This window comes from Lontra canadensis, unplaced genomic scaffold (genome assembly GCF_010015895.1).
Source record: "Lontra canadensis isolate GAN:19392208 unplaced genomic scaffold, GSC_riverotter_1.0 scaffold39, whole genome shotgun sequence".
Lineage (NCBI taxonomy): Eukaryota > Metazoa > Chordata > Mammalia > Carnivora > Mustelidae > Lontra > Lontra canadensis.
In genome coordinates this window covers 15,098,405-15,122,702 of record NW_022631033.1, presented here as the reverse complement: position 1 = coordinate 15,122,702, position 24,298 = coordinate 15,098,405, and the positions used below count along the sequence as shown (strand labels likewise).

At 47.9% G+C, this 24,298-nt stretch overlaps 1 protein-coding gene across 3 annotated transcripts in view; it reads left to right on the top strand.

Moving 5' to 3' along the window:
- The first annotated feature begins 7,040 nt into the window (after positions 1 to 7,040).
- Positions 7,041 to 24,298, top strand: part of ACSL1 (acyl-CoA synthetase long chain family member 1) — a 63,314-nt gene continuing 46,056 nt past the window's right edge. For all 3 annotated transcript variants that reach the window (XM_032869899.1, XM_032869898.1, XM_032869897.1), the window contains exon 1: positions 7,041 to 7,161. The gene's annotated coding sequence lies outside the window, so the exon portion shown is untranslated. The remainder of the gene's footprint in view (positions 7,162 to 24,298) is intronic.

Below are 24,298 nucleotides of genomic sequence, written 5' to 3'. Positions count from 1 at the left end.
CAGGTCTTCCTGAGTATAACTAGAATGGGCATTTGAAAGAGTTTTTATTCATTTACAGGAATCTGTAGAGTACTCCTGGCTACTATCAGGCATAGGGAAAGGGGGAATCTGTGTGAAATCAGGGAGAATCACGCACATTCTGTCCGTGTGCGTGTTACACAAACAGGTAATCACAACAGAATGTGACAAGTCCTACGATGGAAACATTACAAAGAGCCATGGGAGCACCTCCAGAGGAAAGAACAATTACACTTGGGGAATGAGAAGCTGTTCTATTGGAGGTGGCAGAGCTGTTCCGTTGAATAAATGGGTATCGAGTGTCCAGTGTCGCATTGACAGGAGGGTAGGAGATGGCTAGACACAGAATGTCCGCTGTCAGGGAACTCAAAGCCAGGCCCATGGGCCTCAAAGCACAGAAGGGACAATCTATTAGTTACAACAGGTCACACATCCTATGTGCAGGCTAGCACAGCTCTGGGGACAACACATTGTGTGTGTGTGTGTGTGTGTCCGTGTGTGTGTCCTGGAGAAAGGGATGCCTGAATTAGGTTTTGGATGATAAATAAGACTTTACAGGGTTGCAGGTAGAAAGAAGCATAAGCTACAAAGGCTTTCCGAAGAGAAGCAAAAGCAATAGTATTTATCGAGCTCCGTACTAGGTACTGAGTGCTTCGCAGACATTATCTCACAGGGCAACTCACCACCCTGGCAACTGCTTTTTTTCTTAAACAAAATCCTTTCTTGGATCCAAGATGACCCTTGGTCCCCAAAAGGCCCAGCATACTCCAATCATATCTATCCCTCTGTCTATCTCTATCTATCTATCTATCTACCTATCATCATCTGCCCATCTGTCCAGATCTATCCCAGTGTTTATTCAGGAATCAGACAAAGGATTGTATTTAATTTTTTAAAAAAGATTTTATTTATTTATTTGGCAGAGACCAGCAAGAGAGGGAACTCAAGCAGGGGGAGTGGGAGGGGGTGAAGCAGGCTTCCTGCCAAGCAGGGAGCCCGATGAAGGGCTTGATCCCAGGACTCTGGGATCAGGATCTGCACCGAAGGCAGACACTTAATTACTGAGCCACCCAGGCACCCTGGGATTTTATTTTCTTAAGAAATTATGGTTTTCCTCTTCTTCTTCTTCTTCTTTTTTTTTTTTTTAATTTTCTTCTAATAAGCAGAAAGCATACACTCTCAGCAGTGTTGGCTTCTGTATTCCTCTATTAGGTCAGTGGAGGGATTATTGAACAAAGAGAGAAGGCAATGTTTGGAAGGCAGGGGTGTGATTAATATATATATATGTATTTTTAATTTATTTGACAGACAGAGATCACAAATAGGCAGAGAGGCAGGCAGAGAGTGAGAGAGAAGAGAAAGCAGGCTTTCCGCTGAGCAGAGATTCCGATGCGGGGCTCGATCCCAAGACCCTGAGATCATGACCTGAGCTGAAGACAGAGGCTTTAACCCACTGAGCCACCCAGGCGCCCCGTGTGATTAATATTTAAGTACACTGAAAGGAGCTCTCTTGGTGATATATTTCATCTTGTCACCCTAAACTGTTTAAAGGGACACTCCAGGTTTTAAAGCAGAAATGCTTATTTTATCAGAGCATCAGTGGTTATGAATTGGGAACTTTAGTTTGATAAATGGTGCTGGCTTACTGCAGTTTAAGGAAGGCTAGACCCGCCAGGAATGCTCAAAGGTAGAAACTCTTAAGGAAACAGTATATACCAGCACTATCCATTGAACTGGACAGTCATACATGTTTTAAAATTGATCAAGGCTAAACTCTCAGAAGCCTGGTTTTTCCTGTAAAAACTCTATTTCTTCTGTGAAAACAGAGGGAGCACAGGACTGCAATCTCTGGAGGAATGGGGAGGGAGAAAAGGCATCACGACTCTATATTCTTTAGAATGAAGAATATTTTGTTTACTTTGGTCACAAGAGTGGAGGGCCTGATTCCTTCCTCTTTGAACTCTACTATTTTCTTTTTTTTTTTTTTTTTAAGATTTTATTTATTTGACAGAGATCACAAGTAGGCAGAGAAGCAGGCAGAGAGAGAGAGGGGGAAGCAGGCTTTCTGCTGAGCAGAGAGCCCGATGCGGGGCTCGATCCCAGGACTCTGGGATCATGACCTGAGCTGAAAGCAGAGGCTTAACCCACTGAGCCACCCAGGCGCCCCTGAACTCTACTATTTTTAAACTTTATCCATACCAACTTGAACTTCTTTCCCTCCAGTCCCAGAGGAAGGTCTTTTCTCTGCTAGAAGCTAATGACTTCTGCTTTCCAAAACATTTGCCTCTCATCTCCTTAAGCACGGGGCGGGGGGGGGGGGGCCCTCCACCCACAAAGCTACAAAGTAAATATTCTTAAACTCTATGTTCACTTCAGCTAATATGTTTCTTCTCTACTTTCTTAAATTGAGATTGATTGACATATAACAGTTTCAGGTGTACAGCGTAATGATTGACATATAATATATATTAGTTTCAGGTGTACAGTGTTATGATTCAATATATGTATATTATGATATGATCACCCAATAAATCTTTAACATCCATCCCTACTACTATATTTTGTGTATTCTTAAATGCATTTTTTTTTCCAGATTTTTTGCAACATGGTCCCCATAGTTCCCCCCTGAATTGATGTCCTTGGGTAATCCTTTCCCACATGGATACTTGACTTGGTCATGTGGCTTTCTTGGGCCAATGGAATGGCGGCAAACATGGCATCTGAAAAGCAGTTGCACATCAGGGCTTGTCCCCTTTGCTGAGCTTGGAGCCCTGAGCCCACCATTTTAGCACATATGAACTAGCTCCCTGGAGTGGGCACCTGGAAGAGAACTAAGGGACCCCAGCAAACAGCCTGACGACCAAGTGGACTGAGGCCATTCTCGAACCATCCAGCTCATCTATCTACTGGCTGACTGGCGGCAAGAGAGAGAGCGAGCTCCGGAGAGACCAGCAGAGGAACTACCTGGTTGAACCCAGCCCATGTGCCCAGCCACAGAACTGTGAGCTAATAAATGGTCGTTATTTTAAGCTACTAAGTTTTTTTTTTTCTTTTTTAAAAATTTATTTATTTATTTATTTGTGAGAGAAAGAGAGAACAAGAGGAGAACACAAGCAGTGGAGAGTGGGGGGAAGACAGGGAGAAGCAGACACCCCACTGAGCACGGAGCCCGATGCAGGCGCTTGATTCCAGGACCCTGGGATCATGACCGAGCCGAAGACAGACATTTAGCCGCTAAGGTTTAAGGTGATTTGTTACGCAGTAAAAGCCAAGCAATATAGGGTTCATCTCTCAACTGTGATGTTGCAAATATAATGTGGAACATTTTCTTTTCTTGGAGATACATATGATAATGGTGCAACTTACAATGGATTGTGATTTAGTTTGGCTGCCCTAGGATATCATATTCACTTGGCGGATAAGAAAGCTAGGGATTAGCGGTGCCTGGGTGGTTCAGTCGCTTAAGCGTCTGCCTTCAGCTCAGGTCATGATCTCTGGGTCCTGCCATGGAGCCCCACATGGAGATGGGTGTCAGGCTTCTTGCTCGGTAGGGAGTCTGCTTCCCCCATCTTCCCTCGACCCCTCCCCCTGCTCATGTTCTCTCTCTAATAAATAAATAAAAATCGTAAAAAAAAAAAAAAAAAGCTAGGGATTAGAGGTTTTTTTTACCCAAGGTCTGGGACAGTAAGTTGTGGAATTTGAATCCAAGCAGTCTGACTCTAAGGCTTTGCTCTTAATCTGCAAGTATTTCCACCCAGCAGGACAGGAGCCTCGGAGAGCCCTTGGGAGCCTCCCAGTGGGAAGAGGGGTACACCCGTGGAGGTTACTGGCTAGAGAGCTGTAGACTAACTCTCCTCATAAAGTTAATGAAGTCAGAGGATCAAGTGCATGGCAGCAATCAAAGGGGCGTGGGAGAAGGGAGGACTATGGCTTCAATGAGGGCCACTGGAGACTATGTGATAATCAACAGTAGTTATAGAACAGTGTCATTTTGGTGGAAACATCCTTTTTCCCTACTGCTGGAAGCCCAGCAAATCTGAGATTAATGGCATACAGTCCCACTTTCTAGACACTAACAGTTTCACGGGGGAGAGGGATATATGCCTAAAGCAGATGTAGCCTCAAAAGAGACTGAGTGAGAAGGACCCAGCCACTGATGCCAGCTCTTTCTTTAGCCATCCTGGAATTAAAAGCACATTGGCCACTATTAATAGATGTGGCTATCCTGCAGATGACCATGTTCAAAATCGGTAGATACAGAAGATCAATAATAGTGACAATTCTGCTGCTGGCAATCACAAGTGGGAGCTTTGGGGACAAGATCATTGTCAACCTGTCCCTCAGCTTGTCCCCAAAAGGACCTTGACTCTGTTTAGCTTCTCCAGAAGATGGATCAATTGGTGTTCGATAGATCTGGATCTAGCCAGAGTTAGCCACAGCATTTTAATCAAGCCAATATGGGACTGAGAACAACTGATCAGAGATTTAAATTTCCATTAGATTTGCTCCATTGCAACACCCAACTGGCTTTTGTTCGGGTGGCTGCAGAAATGTTTGGGAAAAAAAGATGGAAAAGGGACTTAAGTCTGTGTTCCTACATCTTTCCAAGTCACAAAATGGAGTCCCCAACCATGGAGCTTGGAACGTTCATTTAATGAGAAAACTAAGGCGATGGGCTGACACCCACCTAAGGTGGGTGCCATTATTCCTGTCTTACAGAGGAAGAGAGGGGGCTTAGTCAATGTTTTTTAACCACTGTGCAGTTCTGCCTGCCTTCAATGTCTTTATTTCATGGTCATGGAACAACCCCATACGTTGTGAAACTTTTTGAAATGATTAAGGAGATAAATTTTTTGTTTTTGTTTTGTTTTTAAGTGTTAGCTATGAAAGAGACCTGAGGAATTATTTAGTCTAGTCCCCTTTTTTCCAGAGGAGAAACCTGATCTTGCTTCCTTCCCTATGTCATACAGTGGCTTTGCCAGAGAGAGTAGGAATTGAGATGTAATTCCTGATTGTGTGCCTTTCTCATTCTCAGGGGTCAGTTACCTGCGTTAGGGCTAGAAACCAAGGAAGAGCCAACTGACGAGGAAAAAAGAGTCTTGGAGGGGGAAGTGATAGGGAAGTTAGTCAGTGACAGCTGTCACACGTTGTGGGTTGAATTGCATCCCCTCCTTTCCCCAGATTTATTTGTTGAAGTCTTAACTCCCAAGTAGATAGGGCCTTCACAGAGGTCATCAAATTAATGTCCTTACGGTGAACTCTGATCCAATACGACTGATGTCCTCATAAGAAGACATGTGGCCACAATGCACACAGTGGAAAAACCGGGTGAGGAGACCCAGGGAAAAGACAGCTTTCTCCAAGCCAAAGAGAGATGCCTGAAGCAGATTCTTCCCTCGCTGCCCTCAAAAGGAACCAACCCTAGCCTATACCTTCATTTTGAAATTCCAGCCTCTAGGACTCTGAGTCAATAAATTTATGTTGTGTAAGCTACCTGGTTTGTGATACTTGTAATGGCAGCTCTGACAAACCACTACAGCAGAGAACTTTGAAGTGCATAAGGAGGGGCTGAAGGACTGGTTGGAGAAGCAAGAGAAAAAAGAAGAGGCTATGAGTGATGAAATCACAGGTGAGGAGGAAGAGATCTGAGCAGAGAAAGTGGAAACCAACAGAAAGGAAAGTGGAGCCCATTTTTAATCTTAGAGAATCTGTGCGTAGAATGGGGTCTTGGAGTCCTGTGCTGCTGCAGAGGCCACTGGAGCGTGGGTTGCCCTCGCCATCACTGTCCTATAGTGCCTGGCACACTTTGGGAGGAAAGTCCCCAGGATATTACTTGCTCGAGTCAACTTGATATGCTTGAGACCACCTCCAGTGAGCACGGCTTGCAAAAACGTAAGGACAAAGTGTAGTCCAGTGGTTATTATGGGCGTGTTCTGGAAGCAGACTGCATGAGTTCCAAGTGCGGTTTTGCCTGCAGTAGCATTCCACCTCTGGGCCTCAGTTTCTCCCTCATCCGTGAAAGGACAATCATGTCAGCATCCACCTCATAGGGTTATGATGAAGATTCAAGGAGATAACGTGTGTGAACTGTTTCCGTACACTGTAGCTGTTGTTTATCATCACAATAATGCTTTTCATGCTGCAAATTTAAAGAAGTACTAGATAGCAGCTCTCCTCCCAATACCAGGCGCAAGCACCCCTGTAACCCGAACCACCGTTATTAGAGGTTAAGGATACTGGCAGACCTCAGGTGCTGGGAGGAAAAATAACATTTGGGATAGGACCTGAAGAAGTTCATGTCAAATGGGCATTGCACAGATGCAGAATCCCTCAAAGCCCCAGCCAGGGCTGAATAGGAGATAGAGGCCTCAAGAACTTGGCAGGTGGATATTGTCCTTGAGTAACGTTGGATTTGTATTCTGCTGTAACTAGACCAGCAGGATAGGTCCGGAGTTGCTTCACGACCAAGACATTGCAAAGTCCAGACGAGTCTTCCCTGCCAGGGACTGTGGCAAAACCCCATGTGGGGACCGTGGTGAAATCGGGTAAAAAGGGGCTCCGCAAGTGAGTGTCAAAAAAAAAAAGAAAAAAGAAAAGAGGCCAGGGAAGCTCCCCACCCCGCCCCCGGGTCTCTGCCTGTAGAGAAACCCCGGTCGCCAAAAGTCAGCAAGGCAGGCAACTGGGAGTGGAGGACGCAAACGGGCGTCTTCCGGTCCCCGTGGCAGCGGTACCCCAAAGCTGGCCGGGCTTCTAGGCTGAGGCTCTGTGATACACCCTTCGCCCTTCCACAGGTTCGCTATGAAATGGAAGGCAGGCGAAGCGACTCCTACTGAATTTGCTAGTCGCCTCCCGGCACCCGCCCGCACGCAGCCAGATTTGGGCTCCTCCCGCGGGGAGGCAGCCAGGCGCACGTCGGGGGCGGGGCTTGCCGGCGGAGGCGGGGCTTGAGGACAGGGCGGGGCGGGGCTGGGCGGGCGCGGCAGGCGCACCAGCGAGCGGCTGGGCCCGGCGGCGGAGGAGGCTGGGGCGCAGCCAGGGAGCCGCGGCTGTACGGCGGCGCCCTTAAATAGCATCCGAGCGGGCGCTGAACAGGCAGTGGGCTGTGGTGACAGCTGGCGGCGAAGCGGCCGGTCAGCCGAGGAGGTGAGTGCTCTTGCCGAGGGGAGCCGCGTCCTTTCCGGCTGCGGCGCTGGTGGTCTCGGTGGAGGCGCGGGGGCTCAGGCTGCCCCGCCGCCCCAAGCTCGGGAGGCGGCGGCCGCCACGGAGACGCGTGAGCTTCCCCTCGGCTCCCGGGGCCGTTCTGCTCTTCCGGCCTCTGCCCTCGGCTCCTCTTTCCGCGGTGGCAGAGGCCTTCGGGCCGCTTCCTGTGCCTGAGCCGGGGATGCCCGGGCTGCGCGGGAGCGGGGCTGGTGCGCGGCGGGGTCCGGGTGACGCGCGCCGCGGGACCGGCCTCGCGTTTGTGTGGCGGCGGGGACCGGCCCGGCCCGGAAGGCGGACCCCGAGCTTCACATGCCAGGGATGATCCCGCGGGGCTGGGACCGGTGGTCTCTCGGCCACGGGCGTCCTTCCTGGCCCCGTGGCAGGGTTTTTGAGGCGCTCTCGGCCGCGCCTGGAAGCACGGCGCCGGACGGTCCTGCTACCGCGGCGTGACAGTGGCCCCTGCGCGGAGCGCTTGCGGAAAGGTCAAAGGCAGCATCCAAAAGCCGGTTGCCAAGTGTAGAAATTCTCGCGGTGTCTCCAGAGTGCCCATAGCCGCTGCACACAGCGGTGTTGGAGTCATTGATGTACGAAGCCTGGTGTTTTGAAATTAGGAAGCAGAAATGATGCCTTATCTCCTTGCGGCGTAAACAGAGAGTGGTGGTAAATGGCTTGAATGGACACGTGGTCGGACCTAGAGACAGACACTGATCAGTGTGTGTGTTAGAATTTCAGACCCCTTCCCCGATCCGCCTACCTTCAAGGTTATGGAGCTTAATTAAGACCATTATAAGTCTTAATTGTCTTTGTCTTTTAAAGTTAACACTTTTAAGCATCTTCTTGGTTCAGGAGTATCCGAAGTGCCCCCAACAGTCAATACCCTTCCTTTTATTTATTTATTTATTTATTTATTTATTTATTTATTTTTGTCATTGCTTAGCATGAGAAAAACATGAAATCTCACAATTTCTGACACAAATTTCCCCTGTGATTACCTCAATGTAAACAGTTATTTGCTTAACACAAACAAAAATTTCTGGTTGATTCTGCACTTTCAAGTGGAGATGGCAGCTTAGATTGGTGGATGAGTGGGGTCGAGGAGGTCGAACTCTTTAGAGGAAATCTTGCTTGCCAACATGGTGGAGTGGGTGTTTGGAGGCATTCTTTCTAGTCCTCACTCAACTGGGAGAATCCCTTCCCAGTCTGAAACTTGACTCCTTACTTGTGAAAGGACTGCATTAGGCTTGAAGCCTTTCATGAGCTAAGATTCTATGACTGGAAAAAGACAATCCTTAAAAGCAAACCTCATACCTACCTTCCTCACTTAAATGATGTAGACCTATCATAGGCCATATATTATACACCTCTGTTTTTTGCATTTACTGTAAACAGAGAAGCCTTTTTTTTTTAAATCACCCTTCCCTCGCAATTATAAGCATTTTGACCTATTTCCTTCCTATGTTATGCATATTTTGACGGTAATTTTATTATTATTGCTGGCAGCCTGACTAGAAAGAGATCTCTGGGCTTTTTGTTTGGGACATTTGAGAGAGAGCTACTTGGGACAAATGCAGGTAGGGACTGGTTTCTGTTTGTATCAGCAAGGCAGAGTTTTCATGGCTCTCTCTCTTCTGAATGGAGTTTGAAAGAACTCAAAGTGTCCTAGCATGCCACAGTGTCATGCCTCATGTCCAGGCTTTACTACATCTTTTGTTTTTGAGGTAGCTGTGCTGTGGAAAATGGACCTGTTCAGAGGAGGGCCTGGGGAAAGATCAGACTGTTTTGTCATTACAGCTGGGGATTTCTCCTCTCTCTCTTCAAGTTTCACTTTTCTGGAAAGAGCAAGACTACGAAATACTTGTAATTTCTAGATGTTGACACTCAGGAACCTGAGATGAATATATAATTTTTAAGGTCAGCTGCTGAATTTATTGCGCAAACTTGCCCCATAAAGCATCTGTCCATTATTCTGTGGCACTTACTCTCTCTTATATCCAAATTCTGTTGAGTTAGGATCCATTAACAATGTTTTATGAACAGTATTGTTTGGATGATGCAATGGGTTAGACTCTTGTGTTCAAAAATACAGAAGAACTTCCTTTAAGGCAGCTCCAAGCTGTTGGTATCTTATGGCCTAACTGGAAACCGTGGTCTTCAAGCCTTGCTCTCTCACGGGCAAGTTAGTCAGAGGAGGTAGACTGAAGGTGCCAGAGGTTTTTACTGTAGGTTGTCACGCCAGCTTGGGCAGACAAACATCTTAGGGTCACTTTTCTTTGACATTCATGCCTAGAGGTTGCATCTCTGAACAGAGCTGATCTGAAGCTGCCAGGGGTTGAGTTTAGTTTTAAACATTGTCGTACTTAAAGGGGCTCTGAGAGCTTTTTTTTTTTTTTTTTTAAGATTTTATTTATTTATTTGAAAGAGAGAGATAGAGAGCATGAGTAGGGAGAGTGGCTGGGAAGAAGTGGACTCCCCACTGAGCAGGGAGCCCCCACCTGGACACCTGGGGACCTAGGGATCTGGGGCTGGATTCCAGGACCCTGGGATCATGACATGAGCCCGAGGCAGACACTTAAGTGACTGAGCCACCCAGGTGCCCCTCTCTGAGAGCTTTTAAAGAAACCCAAGTTTGTAAAGCTTATGATCTAGAATAGAAGCAGTTTTACCAGTGTTTCTGGCTGCAACTCAGAAATGATCATTTTATCCCCAGTTCCTTAACTAAAATGGGGAATGACAGACAGCTCATAGGAATTTCTAGTTTGTGGAAGCCCAAGGTGATACAGAATTGTGAAAAAATTGCCCAGACCACAAAGACAAGAGAAAACTATTGTATAGTCTGTGTTAGGTTACTTTTTCTGCCTTTTTTACATCCTCACATTCAGAAGTTCTTGACTGAGTTGTAACCTTTGTGGAATCAAGAGGGGACAACGAAATATGGAACGAGCCTTGCTTGAAACGTGGCTGGCTTGGATAGAGGGCACATTCTTTGGACAAAAGCTGAGGTGGAGGTGAGCGCTCTGTTGCCCTGTGCTGCCTGCTTGGGAGAATGCCTGTGGCTGGAGGGAAATGTCTTGTTTGCAAAATCTAAGATTTCAAAGCTGGTGGCTCTGTGTGGGTACCTGGCCTAATTCTCTTCATGAGTTAGTTGCCAGTCTTCAAGTTTTACTTGAAAACTGTCTAATACCTAAGTCCTTAGAAAACCTATATGTGTATGTGTGTGTGTATATGAATATAAAATACAAAATTGTAATTTTAGAAAGTGTATATAGTATGTAAATATGAAAGTATAGTAGGAATGTATGCTTTTGTTACAGAATTATATTAAAATAGGAATATATATTATATGTTTTTTATATTATAGGAATCTATGCTTATAGAAAATTTGGGAGCTCTTAAAAAATAGTCTTCAAGAGAATAAATGCTGTTCACATTTTTGTGCATTTCCTTTTTGTGTTTTTCTAAACAATTGCTTTTTTTACTTTGAGCATATAGTTTTAATTTAAGATAAAAATTTTTTTTCAAGATTTTATTTATTTACTTGACAGAGAGAGAGGGAACACAAGGAGGGGAAGTGAGAGAGAGGAGGAAGCAGGCTCCCTGCTGAGCTGGGAGCCCGATGCAGGGCTCGATCATGACCTGAGCCACAGACAGACACTTAATGACTGAGTCACCGAGGCACCCCAAATATAAAAATTTTGATAACTTAATTTTAATCACGTAAGTTATATTGTGAACATTTTTCCATGTTGTTGCCTGCTCCTCAAAAAATGACCTTTGAGGATGACTGCATAATGTGGTATATGGGATATGTCCCAATTCATTTACCCTTTTCCTATCGTTGGATATATTTTTAAAAAATATTTATTTATTTTAGAGAGAGAGAGAGAGAGAGAGGGTACATGTGTGTGGGGGTGGGGCAGGAAGGACAGAGCGGAAGGGAGAGAATCCTCAATCAGACTCCCTGCTGAGTACCAAACCCAGCAGGGGACTTGATCCCAGGGCCTCGAGATCGTGACCTTAGCTGAAATTAAGAGTTGGATGCTGAATTGCCTGGGCCACCCAGGGGCCCCTATTGTTGAATATTTAAGATTGACTATTTTAGGACAGTTTGCTAAGCTTCTCATATATTTAAATGTATCTTTTTAAGAAATGAGGGCATGTTCTGCTCTAAAACTGTTGGAATGGACAGTGATTTGAAAATTATTTTTGTTCGTGAATGGTTTTAATGGACTTTGGGGTTCATGTGTTCTAGTCAGAAGCTGTCAAAATAAGGATTTCATGGTCTGGAAAGAGAAATGGAAAAAATAGGGCATCCGAGGAGGAAATGTGGATTGCTGTTTATACCATTTCCTCATTCTGGAAGGCCTTCTGATAAATGTATTATCTGTCCATATGCACAGTTTTGGCTGCAAAAGAAATGGGTACTTTCCCCCTCAGGTTTGTTATGAGAGAAATGTCTGTAGAGCTAAGGCTCAAATACCTCAAATACCGTTTATTCTTTTAACAACTAGAGTAAAAAGAAAGTTGCTACAGAGACTAGTTTCTGCCTCAAGGCTCAGCTGTCACCTACAAAGCAGGGCAGTGTCAGATGACTAACCTTGTGGCCCCAGCCCGGGCAGGGGCAGGCTCAGGACAGGAGAGGTGGTGATAACAGCCAACCTTGCCAGGCCCTGTCCTCAGTGCTTCTCAGGTGTTGACTCAGTTAAGCCTCCCAGCAGCCCTGCAAAGTAAGTCCTGCTATTATCCCTGTTTTACAAAGGATATAGAAACAGGTGCAGGGATTAAGTCGCCCACACCGGGATTTGAACCAGCACGGGTAGTCAGGCTTCAGGGTCAGAGCTCCTAATTAATTGGCTCCGCTGCCTCTGAAGACTTTGAAACGTTCTTGGTCCAGGGAGTGTCTGGAAAGTTCCAGGTTACCCAGCTAGTGGTGAGAGACTGAGAACAGTCTCCATGTCACTGCCCCTTGCTATTTCCCTGTCTCATTTTTACACTCGGTCTCAGGCCACCAGAGTGCTGAAAAGGACAACAAATTTTGGTTCAACTCAGTTTAGTGAGTAGCAGTATCACTGGCTAAGCAGCTCGACTTTCTAGAGAATTAAAGAGTAAAAGGCTGTGCCTGCTCTGGAAGTTGGTCTCCTAAGACTGGTGAACCGTCGAGGCACATGCTTAATGCATCAGGTGTGTGGAAGGAAGAGCTGCAGGGCTGGGGCCAGGGACCCAGGCTTAGCAGAGCTGCTCAACCCTCCCTCACTGAGGGAAGTGCTCAGCCTCGCCGCGGCACATAGATTTGCTTTCTGCTGCATATCTTAGGGCACTTTTTACCAGAAACAGACTTTCTCAGCATGTTTTAGACAAGAGAACAGAAATGTGCATTTTCAGGGTTTGAAGGCACAGTGGTATCCTCTAGTGGGGAGGGCTGCCTTTTTTCTAGTACAGTTTTAGGCAGAACCCCAAGATAGCAAATAAAAGCAGGGCTGCCATGGTCGAAGGGGGCAAGGGTAGGGACCCCAGCTCAGGCACATCGCTTCGTCACTCACCCTGGTCTGAGGGACTTCCCAGTGACCCCAGGCCCCCACAACACTGAAATAGCCTAATTTGCTTCCTTGGCAAACCTGTTGTTTGGGAGATGGGTGACTGAGCCCAGGTTACACAACCTGTGTTCCTCTCTGGCCATGACACACAGGGGAATTTGTTCCTGGGCCTGTTCAGGGAATGACCAGATCTCGATGTACTCTCTGATTTGTGCCCTGCAATCTGCTTTTTTAAATTTACTCTCTGTACAGGGTTGCACAACACAAAGCCATTCTTCCATTTCCTCCTGGGCGTCACCGCCCAATCCATAGCCCCATCACCTCTGGTTTAGACAGCAGAGACCCTTCGTTAAAAAAAAAAAAGAGAGAGAGAGGGGCGCCTGGGTGGCTCAGTGGGTTAAAGCCTCTGCCTTCAGCTCGGGTCATGATCCCAGGGTCCTGGGATTGAGCCCCGCATCGGGCTCTCTGCTCAGCAGGGAGTCTGCTTTTCCCCACTCTCTCTCTGCCTGCCTCTCTGCCTACTTGTGATCTCTGTCTGTCAAATAAATAAATAAAATCTTAAAAAAAAGAGAGAGAGAGAGAGAGAGGGAGGGTGATTACTTTTCCTAATGCAGAACTCTGATTGAATCCCTCCCTTCTGCCCAGAAGGCTTCCAGGACTCCCTTTAGAAAGCCCTAAGTCTTCAGCCTGGCTCTCACGAGCTTCTTGCGTTTGCTTCCAGCTTGCTGTTTCCCTTGTCTCTCCCCAGCTACCACATCCTGGGACTTCTGGAAAGGCAGACTCTGGAAGCACAGGGTTGCATCAAGATCTCTGCCTCCCGAGAACGTTTCCATGAGCTCTCTCCTCTGCCTGACTGGCTTTCCTATGTCCTGGAAGGACCCTAGGGACCCTGTGCATTTAGCATGACCTGTCTGCGAGTCCTTATCGCACCCGCCTTCCTCAGAGCCTTGCTCCTTAGAGACTCCCGATCACTCACTGAACTCCGGGCTGACAGCGAGCTGCGGTGTGCCAGCAGCCACGATGATGGTTCAGATGTGGAAACACTCCCATACTGGGTAGAAGTAGCTGCCCCCTAAGCGCCCCCACCCCTAATTCTGATTCGGAAGAGTTCAAGCCTGGTTCATCCGGGGATCTCCTGAGCCTGTTGTGGGCCAGTGGCTTACTTCGTTCCCAGTTGGTTGATGCCTGGCTGTACTGGTTATTCATTGTTTGGAATAACTCCCCTCCCTCCCTCCTTCATTTGTCTTTCATGTGAACATACCTTGTTCCCTCACATAGGCTCCCCAGCTCCGTTCTAGGCTCTGGACATTTAACAGACCTAGTCATTGTCATCTGTGAGTTTTCAGCAGCATTTAACAGGGGACCTTACTGCGAGTAAGCACTTAGTACCGTCTGATGGTTGGTTGAGACCAGGAGACGTTCCGATGGTCAGGTATAGAAGGGAGTCACTGGCTGACAAGAATATACTTTTAGATGTCCCAGGTTTGTGTATTATGGTTCTGGGCAAAGCTTAGATCTTGTAGGTAAGATCAAGGCATCAAAAATCACTAGACCAAAGCCTGAACTTTCATTGGGTTGAACTTAATGTCTGAGGTATCGTTTGCAGGGCACTTCCGGAGATTTTCAAACAGCAGGTGGCTATAGGCTTTGTAGTGGGAAGAAGGCAGATCATTGTCAAGTTCTAGATAATCTTGCATAACTGTACTGTAGTCTTCATTTACCTGGTATTTCTACTTAAAACCATACCTTATCTCTGTGCCACTAGTAAAATGGTCAAATAGCTGTTTGTTCCTTCTCTAGGGACAATTACCCACATTGTGCCTCACACAGGCTTCTGAGGTACCCCAGAATGGGGAGCTGGCAGGGAACTTGCCTGTCAAGCAGTCCAACCAGCCACCTCCCAGAGGCCAGAACCGTGGTCCAGAGAGGTGTGGCTGCGGGCCCAGAGACCGGCTCAACCTGGAAGCCAGAGCCAGCTTGTGTTTTCCTGATAGGGTTCAGAGATAAGCACCATGGATCCCAGCACCTCTCTAGAGGGTAGGCTGGCTGAAGATCCTTGGCCCTTGAGGCAGGGGCTGAAGCCTGGGGCTCCTCAGGAGAGGCCTCAGAGGAGGCCAGCCTCTTAGTCAGCCATGGCTCTGAGGCACTGATTCTCCTTCCTCCAGACTAGCTGGCCCAGTCCATTTGGGCTCTCACGCTTGCCCCGGCGACATCCCTGGCAAAGCCTGTCCTCTCCAGAACACTTCTTGCCCTCATGGGCAATGATGAGTGTCTTTGTCTCCCTCTTGGGTGGGAAGTCTGTGTGTAGGCTTTGGCCCCAACTGGTAACACTGCCCCCTAGCTGTGGCACACTTTTCAGGGGGCTCCAGTTAGCACTTTTATTTGTTTGTCTCCCATACTCAAGAACTGACAGAGACTCCCGCCAGGCAGGCAGGTGCCCGCAGAATTTGCGGGTACTGCTCTGTTGTAGTCTCCAGAATGGAGCACACATGCCCCGTGCCCCAAAGTGGGAAGACCACCCAGGGTGCAGAGTGGAGGCATTAGAACTTCTGCAGCTACTTACTTTTTAGGTTAAATTCATATATATATATTTTGCAATGTTCAGAGAATATTTGCAGATGTCTAGAGTTCATAGGTGGCTGCATTTCCATATTAAATACCCATTTCTTTATTATTCTGGATGCATTTTAAAAAGTTCAGAGAACCAGAAAATAACTCCTTCTTTGTACATCAGCATGGCAGGATACCTATAAATGCCATTAAAAAATAGAGAGAAAACTCAGTTTTTCAGTTAAGGGGGATCAAAACTGCTTTGCAAAACTAGGTTGTGGACTGCCTGGGTGGCTCAGTGGGTTAAGCCTCTGCCTTCAGCTCAGGTAATGATCTCAGGGTCCTGGGATCAAGTCCCACATCAGGCTCTCTGCTAGGCAGGGAGCCTGCTTCCTCCTCTCTCTCTCTCTCTCTCTCTACTTGTGATCTCTCTCTGTCAAATAAATAAAATCTTTAGAAAAAAAAAAAAAAACTAGGTTGTGACTCATGTTAATTTGGCCTCGTATGTCGGAAGAGTCCTGTTAAATCCAGAGTATATTTTGACTTTGGACCAAAGCTTAACAATGTAGAAGCCTCATTAGGAAAAAGATTTTATTTTATTTTTTTATTTCTTAAAGATTTTATTTATTTCTTTGAGAGAGAGAGAGCATGAGGAGGGGGAGGGGCAGCGGGAGAGGAAGAAGCAGGCTCCCCACTGAGCAGGGAGCCTGATGTTGGACTTGATCCCAGGTCCCTGAGACAATGACCTGAGCCAGAGGCAGACGCTTAACTGACTGAGCCCCCCAGGCATCCCTAGGACAAAGGTTTTATTTTGTGTTTTATTTTTTATTTTATGCTGTGTCCCTCCCCCGAGGCTGGAGCAATGTTTGATGTAGAGTGCATACACAGGAAATATTTTCAATTGAACATACGGACCTTCCCTTGGGTGACAATTAAAAATCATGCTGCATATGGCACTTAAGTCAATATTTAGGTTGGCTTTCTTTGTTGAAACCTGTAGTCAGACGGCAGGACGCAGGGATGGGTCAGTCAGCGTGACACCCTGCAGATCCGTTCACAGAGCTGCCCGAGCATCATGCTGGATGGACCTCCGAAGTGTCACCTGAATGAGATGATGTGTGGGATTTCTTGGAAATCATGTTTTTTGTTTTAATGGGTGTAAAATGAGACAATAGTCGTAAAACATTGATCCTGAATAAAGCTCAAGCTGGGCTCAGGGGCACATCGTGCCTTCTTAAACTATTCTAATTACCTTTGAGTCCATGTGGACATTTTCCTAATAAAATTTAAAAAAACGCAAGGGGAAAATAGAGACCCCGGATTCGTGTCACTTGTTGCAAGTAGGTAATAGCCAGCGGAGACCATCTCTTCTTCTTCCTTCCCTTTGGAACATGGTGTCATTTTTCAGCAGTCCTCGCAGCTTGTTGGGTGTGTTTTGTTTGCAGCTTCCCTGCGGCCCGCCACCTTCTCTGGTAGTTACCTGAACTCTGGCTGTTATTCTAGCCCTTGTCCCTGGTTGTCACCAGGCCCCCACCCTACCCTCCACATACAATGAGCTTAATCCTTCAACCCTGTCTGTGTCTCTTGTGTCACTTCCTCCACCACCACCGAGGTTTCCCCCAGAGCTGACCACAGGGAGAGGACGCATCGGGGCCCCATGCTCTTCCAAGGCTCTGTTTGGTCTTGAGGAAGCCCACCGCGAAAGAATCATGGGAGGTTCCCTTCATCGCTGCTGTTTAGGGACACAGACAATTAAACAATTAATTTCTGTGCTGAAATCCGTAGACACTCGAAAGCGTCCCCGTCCCTGGGTGGCTGGCCTTCCTCTGGGTGGGTGGAGGTCTGCCCGTGTTCTGTCTCCCACTTACCCGCACTGCTAAGCCCCTCGTCTAGTTTATCCGCCCCCCTGCAGCCACGGTCTATTTTCAGAGGTGTAAGTAACTCGACCCAACCTTGTGTCCCTTCAGCTTTCTTAGCCAGGTCATTGCTATTTGATCATCTTGACCTCTGTGAGCAGCAAGGACTGGGCCTCGTTTTTTTCTGTCACCCGCATCAGGCCTCACCCTGCTGGGGACACGGGATGCTTGGCAGACGACGAACTTCTGCAGCCAGCCAGGGCTCAGTGTGAACTGGTGGCGTGACCGTAACCCTGGTTTGTGGCACCACGGTTCCTGACCAGCCAGCCGCCCCTGCCCCCGCTCGCCAGCCCGGGTTGGCTCTCAGGCTGTTGCCCAACCCCACTGGTCTCTGCCTGCTCCCCTCCACCTTCTGGAAGGCCCTGCCTCCACACCAGCCCATCTGTAGTGCTTTCTCCCTCCCGAAGTCCTCTACCACTCACTTCTTCACTTTCTGTCTAGATAGTCGGATTAAATCTTTCCTGCAGGAGTGTTTGTTTTCACCGATACCCTAAACTCTTCGGAGGCAGAGGAAGCCCATGAGCACTGTGTCCTCGTGCTGTTGGCCTTCTGTCGGCCAGGGAGGAGGGAGAGTGGGTTTTTTCCCTGCGATTTTGTTCATTCGCGGTGGGACCTTTCTCAAAGGGACCCTTAAGTGGAAGTTGCCACATAGCTGGTCAGTGGCTGCACCAGCGTCCCACACCGGGTGGACGGTGAGGGGGCTTCTGCCCCATCTGTCACTCTTCTAGAAGGCCCTAGGCCATTTTCTAGAGAGGTGGGAAATATGTATGTATGAGAAGAAATGAACTGAATTCGCCTAGTGATATCTTTTTCATCTCGAGAAATAAAAAAAAAAAAAGTAATAACACAGCAAAGTACATAGACTAATAAAATCACAAAACAAATACCTAGGTGGTGTAGCATAGAAGTGACAGTTTTTAATGTAATGTTGCTTGTTGTCTTTCCGTGTCATACTGTCATCTGGAGTTTCTGGGTGGGGGTGGAATCTGTTATCAAGTCCCTGACTCAAGACAAGGCTGTGCGGCCATCTTCTGCTCTCTCTAGCATCGCCTTGGAGATGCTCCCTGGTGTTGGTGACAGAAGGAGGCGCACATTTCCTCTGTTCCCACCCTTTCTGGATCCCCTCTGAGGCCCACACAGGCAGCAGCTCAGCGGGCACAGTCAGTATCTAGAGCAATGAGGTTTTTGCCTCTGAGACTCCTGTTTTCTTGGACACAACATCTGAGGGGAACCTGGGACTTACGTACTTTCTCTGTGTGCAGTTTCTCAAACAAATGGGCCCCCCTTCCTGTCCTGGAGCCCTGAGTGGAGAGGAGTTCCTGCCTCGCGGGGTCCAGCCAGGGCTATCATCAAAAGACATTTGTCCTCTTTCCTAGTAAGTTCTTTCCCTCCCAGGAGGTGAAGCCTCCTGTCCCAGAGCTTGCTTTGCGGTTCATCATAGGCCAGGAAGGTGGAGAGTCCGTTCTGAATTGTATTTCCTTCCCTAGCTCTTGTCAGAATAGGCTCTCCTTGTGTTGCCCTGTTCCCCAGACCGTGGTGTCATGTTCTTAACATGTGGTCCTCCAGACATAATTTGGGCTCCTGTGCCAGATGTCAGCTGAGGTCACGCCTTGTTGGATCCAGTGGGTGAGTGGGAAGCCGGACCTACTGAAGCCCCTTCTGTCTCCGTTCCTGCAGAAGGGTTGGGTTGGCCTAGCCAGCGGGTCTTATGTCCATCAGCTCAAGTGAGGCGACTAACCGAGGCCCATTCCGCCCACCCTGCCCCTTTCTCTAACTCGCAGCAGGAAATGGCCCTGCCTTGTCTTGGCTTCTGAGGACTCACTTAACAAAATTAAATCAATGTTTGAAGACCAGTGGCTCTTGCTTCCCTTAGGAATTTTTTTTTTTTTTTTTTTTAAATGGAAACGTCTCCTCTTAAATCCGAGCCACCTCACGTCACCTGGAAGTCTTCACTGGGCATGTGCAAACTGCAGTCACCATTCTCCCAAGTGGCTGTACGTGACAGATCTTCATATCTATGTTGAAGGGTGATGGAAGGAGAACTCTTTGGCTTTCTTTCCTCTGCCTTCCAGAGAATGCTGGGCAGGTCCTGCGTGTGGCATTCCTTACATCTCAGATGGCCGCCCACCCGCGGCCATGGGCGTTGCCATGGGCTCTCCTCCCTGCGGTCCCGACATTGCTCCCAGCAGCTCCTGGGAGGTTTCTCTGGATTCGAGGCTTCTCTTCTCTGCCCTAGGAGACCCGCTTCCAGAAGCTGGGTGCCAGCCTGGTGTCAGGACTCAAGCACTTCTTCTGACATTTGCAGTTCTACTTAAGAAAGGTATTTGTCTGCTCTCTTCCCTTCCTTATGGGCAACCCCAATCTTTCAAAAAGCGATCCGCGGTCTCCTGTCTGAATATATGTCTACATGTCTGCTAAGGAGAGGAGAGGACCCTTGTCCTTTGATGACCTTGAGGTGACATTATCCAGAAGTGCAACAGACTGGGCATTGGAGAACATCATGGGAAGATGGGCAGGAGAGTATTTTTAAAAAATAGCTTTAATTCAATGGTCTCCCACCTTTTCTCCCCCCTCTGCATCACTAGGTGGGGGTGCTTGCTTCCTTCTTGCACACGGGCTCCCAGCAGCTGCCACTGCCGCCGCAATGTGGGGTTTAAAGGGAGAATGCTAAAGTTTAGAAATACTTGGAATACCTCCTTTCCCTTTAGAGAATCATTGTTCTATAAATATACCCTCCCCAGGGCCCATAGTAGAGAACTGGTCAGAATCCCAGAGGGTCATTCACAACTAAGTGACGGTCAATAAAGCACCTGTTCTGGACAAGGCATCAGGGCATATAAAGACAGATGGGAAGAGGCTCTGGGCCCGAAAGAGAGAGATGCATACACTCCTCACAAGTGCGAAGTAGGAGGCGCGAAGGGTTGCACGTGGGCTGCGGGGAGCATCCTCCAAGGATTCAGGGGCGCGCTGACTGCTTCTGACTTGAGGAGGTCATGTACTTACGAACTGACGAGAGAAAGTGGTCTGTTTGGGTGAGCTGGACATCTGAAAACAGGGCCAGGGAAAGGGCTGTAGGTGAAGGAGACAGCAAAGGAGGGGGATACAGAGTGGGCATGGAGGCATAGGGAAGACTTTCTGGTGGGTTCCAGGGAAGGTCAGGAGCTCAGTGGAGGAGTGGAGGCAGCCGGCCCTGGGACACTTGCCTTCCTAGCCCTGCTGAGGTGAGGCGCCAGGAGGGGAGCTCGCCCAGAGACGCATGGGGAGAGGACGGACCCTTCTCCTTACACGTGGAGGGCAGCTTTCAGGACCTTGGAAAGCTGGCTGGGAGCTCTCAAATCACCTTCCAGCCTCCCCTCCCCATTTTTCTTCCGCATTCTATGGTTTATTCTCCAGGCTCGAAAACCCAACCCTCCAGTTCCTCCTTTTCCCCCTTTATATCCACATACCAAAATATGGTTGTTTTTTTTTAAGTCATTAAAAGCCTCTTACTGTGAAATAGCCATAATGTAAAACTTACCCTTTAACCCATTTTTGAGCATACAGTTCATTGTCATTAAGCACTTTCTCAATATTGTGTAACCGTTAGTGCCGTGGAGTTCCAGAACTTTTCATCATCGCAAACACGGACTCTATACCCGTGAGGCAGTGACTCTCCCTGCCCTTCCCACCTTCCCCTCCTGTAGCCGCTATTTCTGTCTCTACGAAGTTGCCGCATTCAAAGTCCCTGGAACACGTATCGTCGTTTCAAGGTTCATCCACGTTATGGTGCGTGTCGGAATTTTCTTCTGTTCTCGAGGCTGCAGGATACTCCATGGTCTGTAGGTTCCACATTTGGGTGTCCCTCCATCTATCGATGAGCTTTGGGGTTCAGATCCCCGCTTTTCGAAGCCCCATGTCATGGTTCTTTTATCATCCTGCGCATTGCCTCCCACCTTTGTCTAGATTTGAATCACCCCATGCCTTGGTGGCAGCCTGTGCCTTTCAGCATCCCCAGGCTTTGCCTTCAGACCTGGTGTCTAGTCCCGTTCTCGCGTGGAGCTGGGGCACGACATTGGACTTTCCCTGGGCACAGCCTTTGAGCTGAAGCTAATAACATCTCCCTGAGCGGGGGCTGTTGTGAGAATTGTGCTTAGTCATGTTTGTAATTGCTTAGCACAGCGGCTCTTAAAGAAATCATTTCACACTGATTTCCCTGAATGTCTTCCTTCCCTTCTCCTGAACCCAGTTTCATCCTTTCACTCATTCCGGATTAATTTGTTCAAGTCCTAGCGCTGAGCTGGGGAGTTGCTTCTAGCCATCCTGTTTGGTCCCCATACCCTGAAGCAGAGCTGACTGTCAGAGGCCACACTGATCCCTTGAGGGCCAGCCCTCTTTGTGGCTTCTGCACACGGCTCCTCCTTGAGGGTGTGCGACCTCTCTCATTTCTTTGGCCCTGACTGCCACCTTGTTTCTCACGATGTTGTGTGTATATTTGTGTTACGTCTCTTACTTCCAAGCCTCATGAATGGGGTCCACACGTGAAGAGTAAATAACGTAGATGCCCTGAGAGAGGGTGAGGGTTTCCCCCAAACTCTGTCAGTCCTCATGTCACCCAGGTTCCCTCATTTTGCGAGGTGCCTCTCTCTTACCCAGGCTCTCGTTTGTGGGGGATCCTGTCAGTCACCTCAGTTTGAATACCCCATGAGGTAGAAAAGGCCCCTTTCCTGAAGCCCCCTCTGCCAGTCCTAGTCTTGGGTCCTCACAGAGCCCACCTCACTGACTTCACATTTTTCTAAGGCAAAGAAATGTAACACTCACTAGGTTGTTATTTCTGGAGGTTTGACCTTACAAAAGCAAATAGTGGATATTACTGTCAAAAGCTTTTAAAAGTCAGTTTAACAAGCAATCAGGTATGAGGTTGAGTTATATAATATGGACCCATTGGACACATTTTTTAAACTGTCCTAACATTGTGCAGGTGTGTTCCTGTGACGTGGGAGAATTTGTTCAGTGGTGGCAACCAGTGTGACCACACAAAATCCTTTTGAAGAAGCACTTTTAAAGATCCTGTTTGAAGAAGCATGCTCAAAGAATTCTGATAAAATACCAGTGAAATGTAAATAGGGAAAAAGCACACACTTCTCAAATAATTTGTTTTGTCATGTGGCCTAAGTATATACGTAGCTTACAGAAACTATTATAAGTAGAAGTTGGACCATGTCCTCTATCCCTAAAAGTTGATCTGTTCAAGTTGGACACATGATATTTGGAATCTCACTGCTTGGGGGCACATCCGGAAGTTGTGGCTTGGTGGCCAGTATGAACAGGTGAGGCATCACCCTGATCTCACTGGTTGTAAATTAGTCAAGCTTGATGCTTTAAATGCTTTACGTCCTCCTCTTTCTAACTTTGGGGATATGGGCAGGGTTGGTAGAGACTTTTCAACTTGACTGAATATTTCCGTAAGTCAGGTTTCTAAAAGCAGAGTGTCTCTGCTTCACTGCTCCTTTTACAATCTTGTTGGAAATTGAATCGGTGATCTAGAGCCTCACGTTCATAGAAATCAAGTGTGCTGCTTAAGGTTTATTATACTTAGTTGGGAAGAACCGCTCCAAGGCAGTAGAAGGGAGTAATTAATTCCCTTTGGAACGACTTGCCCGCTGTTGTATGGGACCCCGAAGTTCCCGGATGGTGGGTCTTTGCCCTACTCAGGCTCACAACAGAACGATGGTCCCAGGGCAGTGTCCGTGGTTGGGAGCTCCTGTACAGAATGGGGTTTGGACAGCGACTTCTGCTTTTCCTCCCAAACTGGTGGACTCCGGCGTCCTTGTGGAGCTCCTGTACAACCCTCTTCAGCGAGAGCCCGGCCACTCTTTTGGTTCAAGAGGGGATGGCTTAAGCAAATCTAGCTTTAGGTCATTTGCCAGCCAGGGTTAAGGAGCAGGAATCCGACAGTTTTGGAGTGGCACATTGAAAGAACAGCGCACGGTCTGGCTGCCGCCTTCTTGTTCCTCCCTGAGGTCGAGCTCTGCCCAAGCCAGTGCAGGACAAAGGGGGAGTTTGAGCCTTCTGTAAATAGCCTATTGTACCAGGGGAGGAGGTGGGGCAAGGAATGGGGCAGCATCTTGCCAAGTTAGCTTGCTGCTTTTAAGGAGAGATGTCAGGATTTCTTCCTCTGCCGCTGCCAGGGCAAGGGTGCAATTTATTTCTGTGGGTTTGCTTGAAGGCTGCATTCCTAGCGAAGTATTCCATCAGACCGTGATTATTCAGCTGAATGAAAGCTTGAGGAACTTTGGAAGGGGAGACACGTCCAGATCACCTTTTTTTTTTTTTTGGTTTGCAAATGATAGGAAGAAAATAAAATGCTGATGTAAGTATAAATCTACACAATCATAGGAGCTGTGTGTGTGTGTGTGTGTGTGTGTGTGTGCGTGTGCATACACACACGTGTGTGCCCCCGTGTCCTTAGAGAATGATGCCCTTGTGAGTCACCTTTGCCCCACATCCCTTTTTCCTGGTGTAAACAAAATGGTAAGAGGTGAGACTTTGTGTCCAGGTGGCCTTGGGCCCTTATGTTCAGAGTGCAGGATGATGGGGCAAATGCGGGCGGTTATATAAGACATGGAGCATTCACATGGAGTTCAGATGCTAGGCTCTGCTCCTGTTATGGAAAGCGAGTGCCAGAAGGACCTTTAGAGAGCACCTGCCCTCACGGTTCCTGAGCCGTGGTGGGTGGCAGGAGACTTGCAAGTTGCACACCATCCCCACCCCCCGCCCCGCGCAGAGGGGTACGCGCATGTTCCCGGTGCTAAGGACCAGGGGCAGAGGGTAGGAATGGTTCACGTACAGGAAAAAGCACTACTTGAGAGCTAGGTCGGTGTCTCGGGGAAGCCCCATAAATCTCCAGCCTCAGCTTCCTTATAATCATTTTGTATTGTGAGACAGTGCGATACAGAGTGTGAAAGCTTCACTTCCTGAACACTAAATCAGCGTTTGCTGGGCCACTAGCTAGGCTCCCCACAGTTTGGGTCGATAAGTACCAGGATTTCTGTTTTCTGATGGTCATGCAATCCAGTTTCTGTGACTTGGCTCTGTGTATCTGTT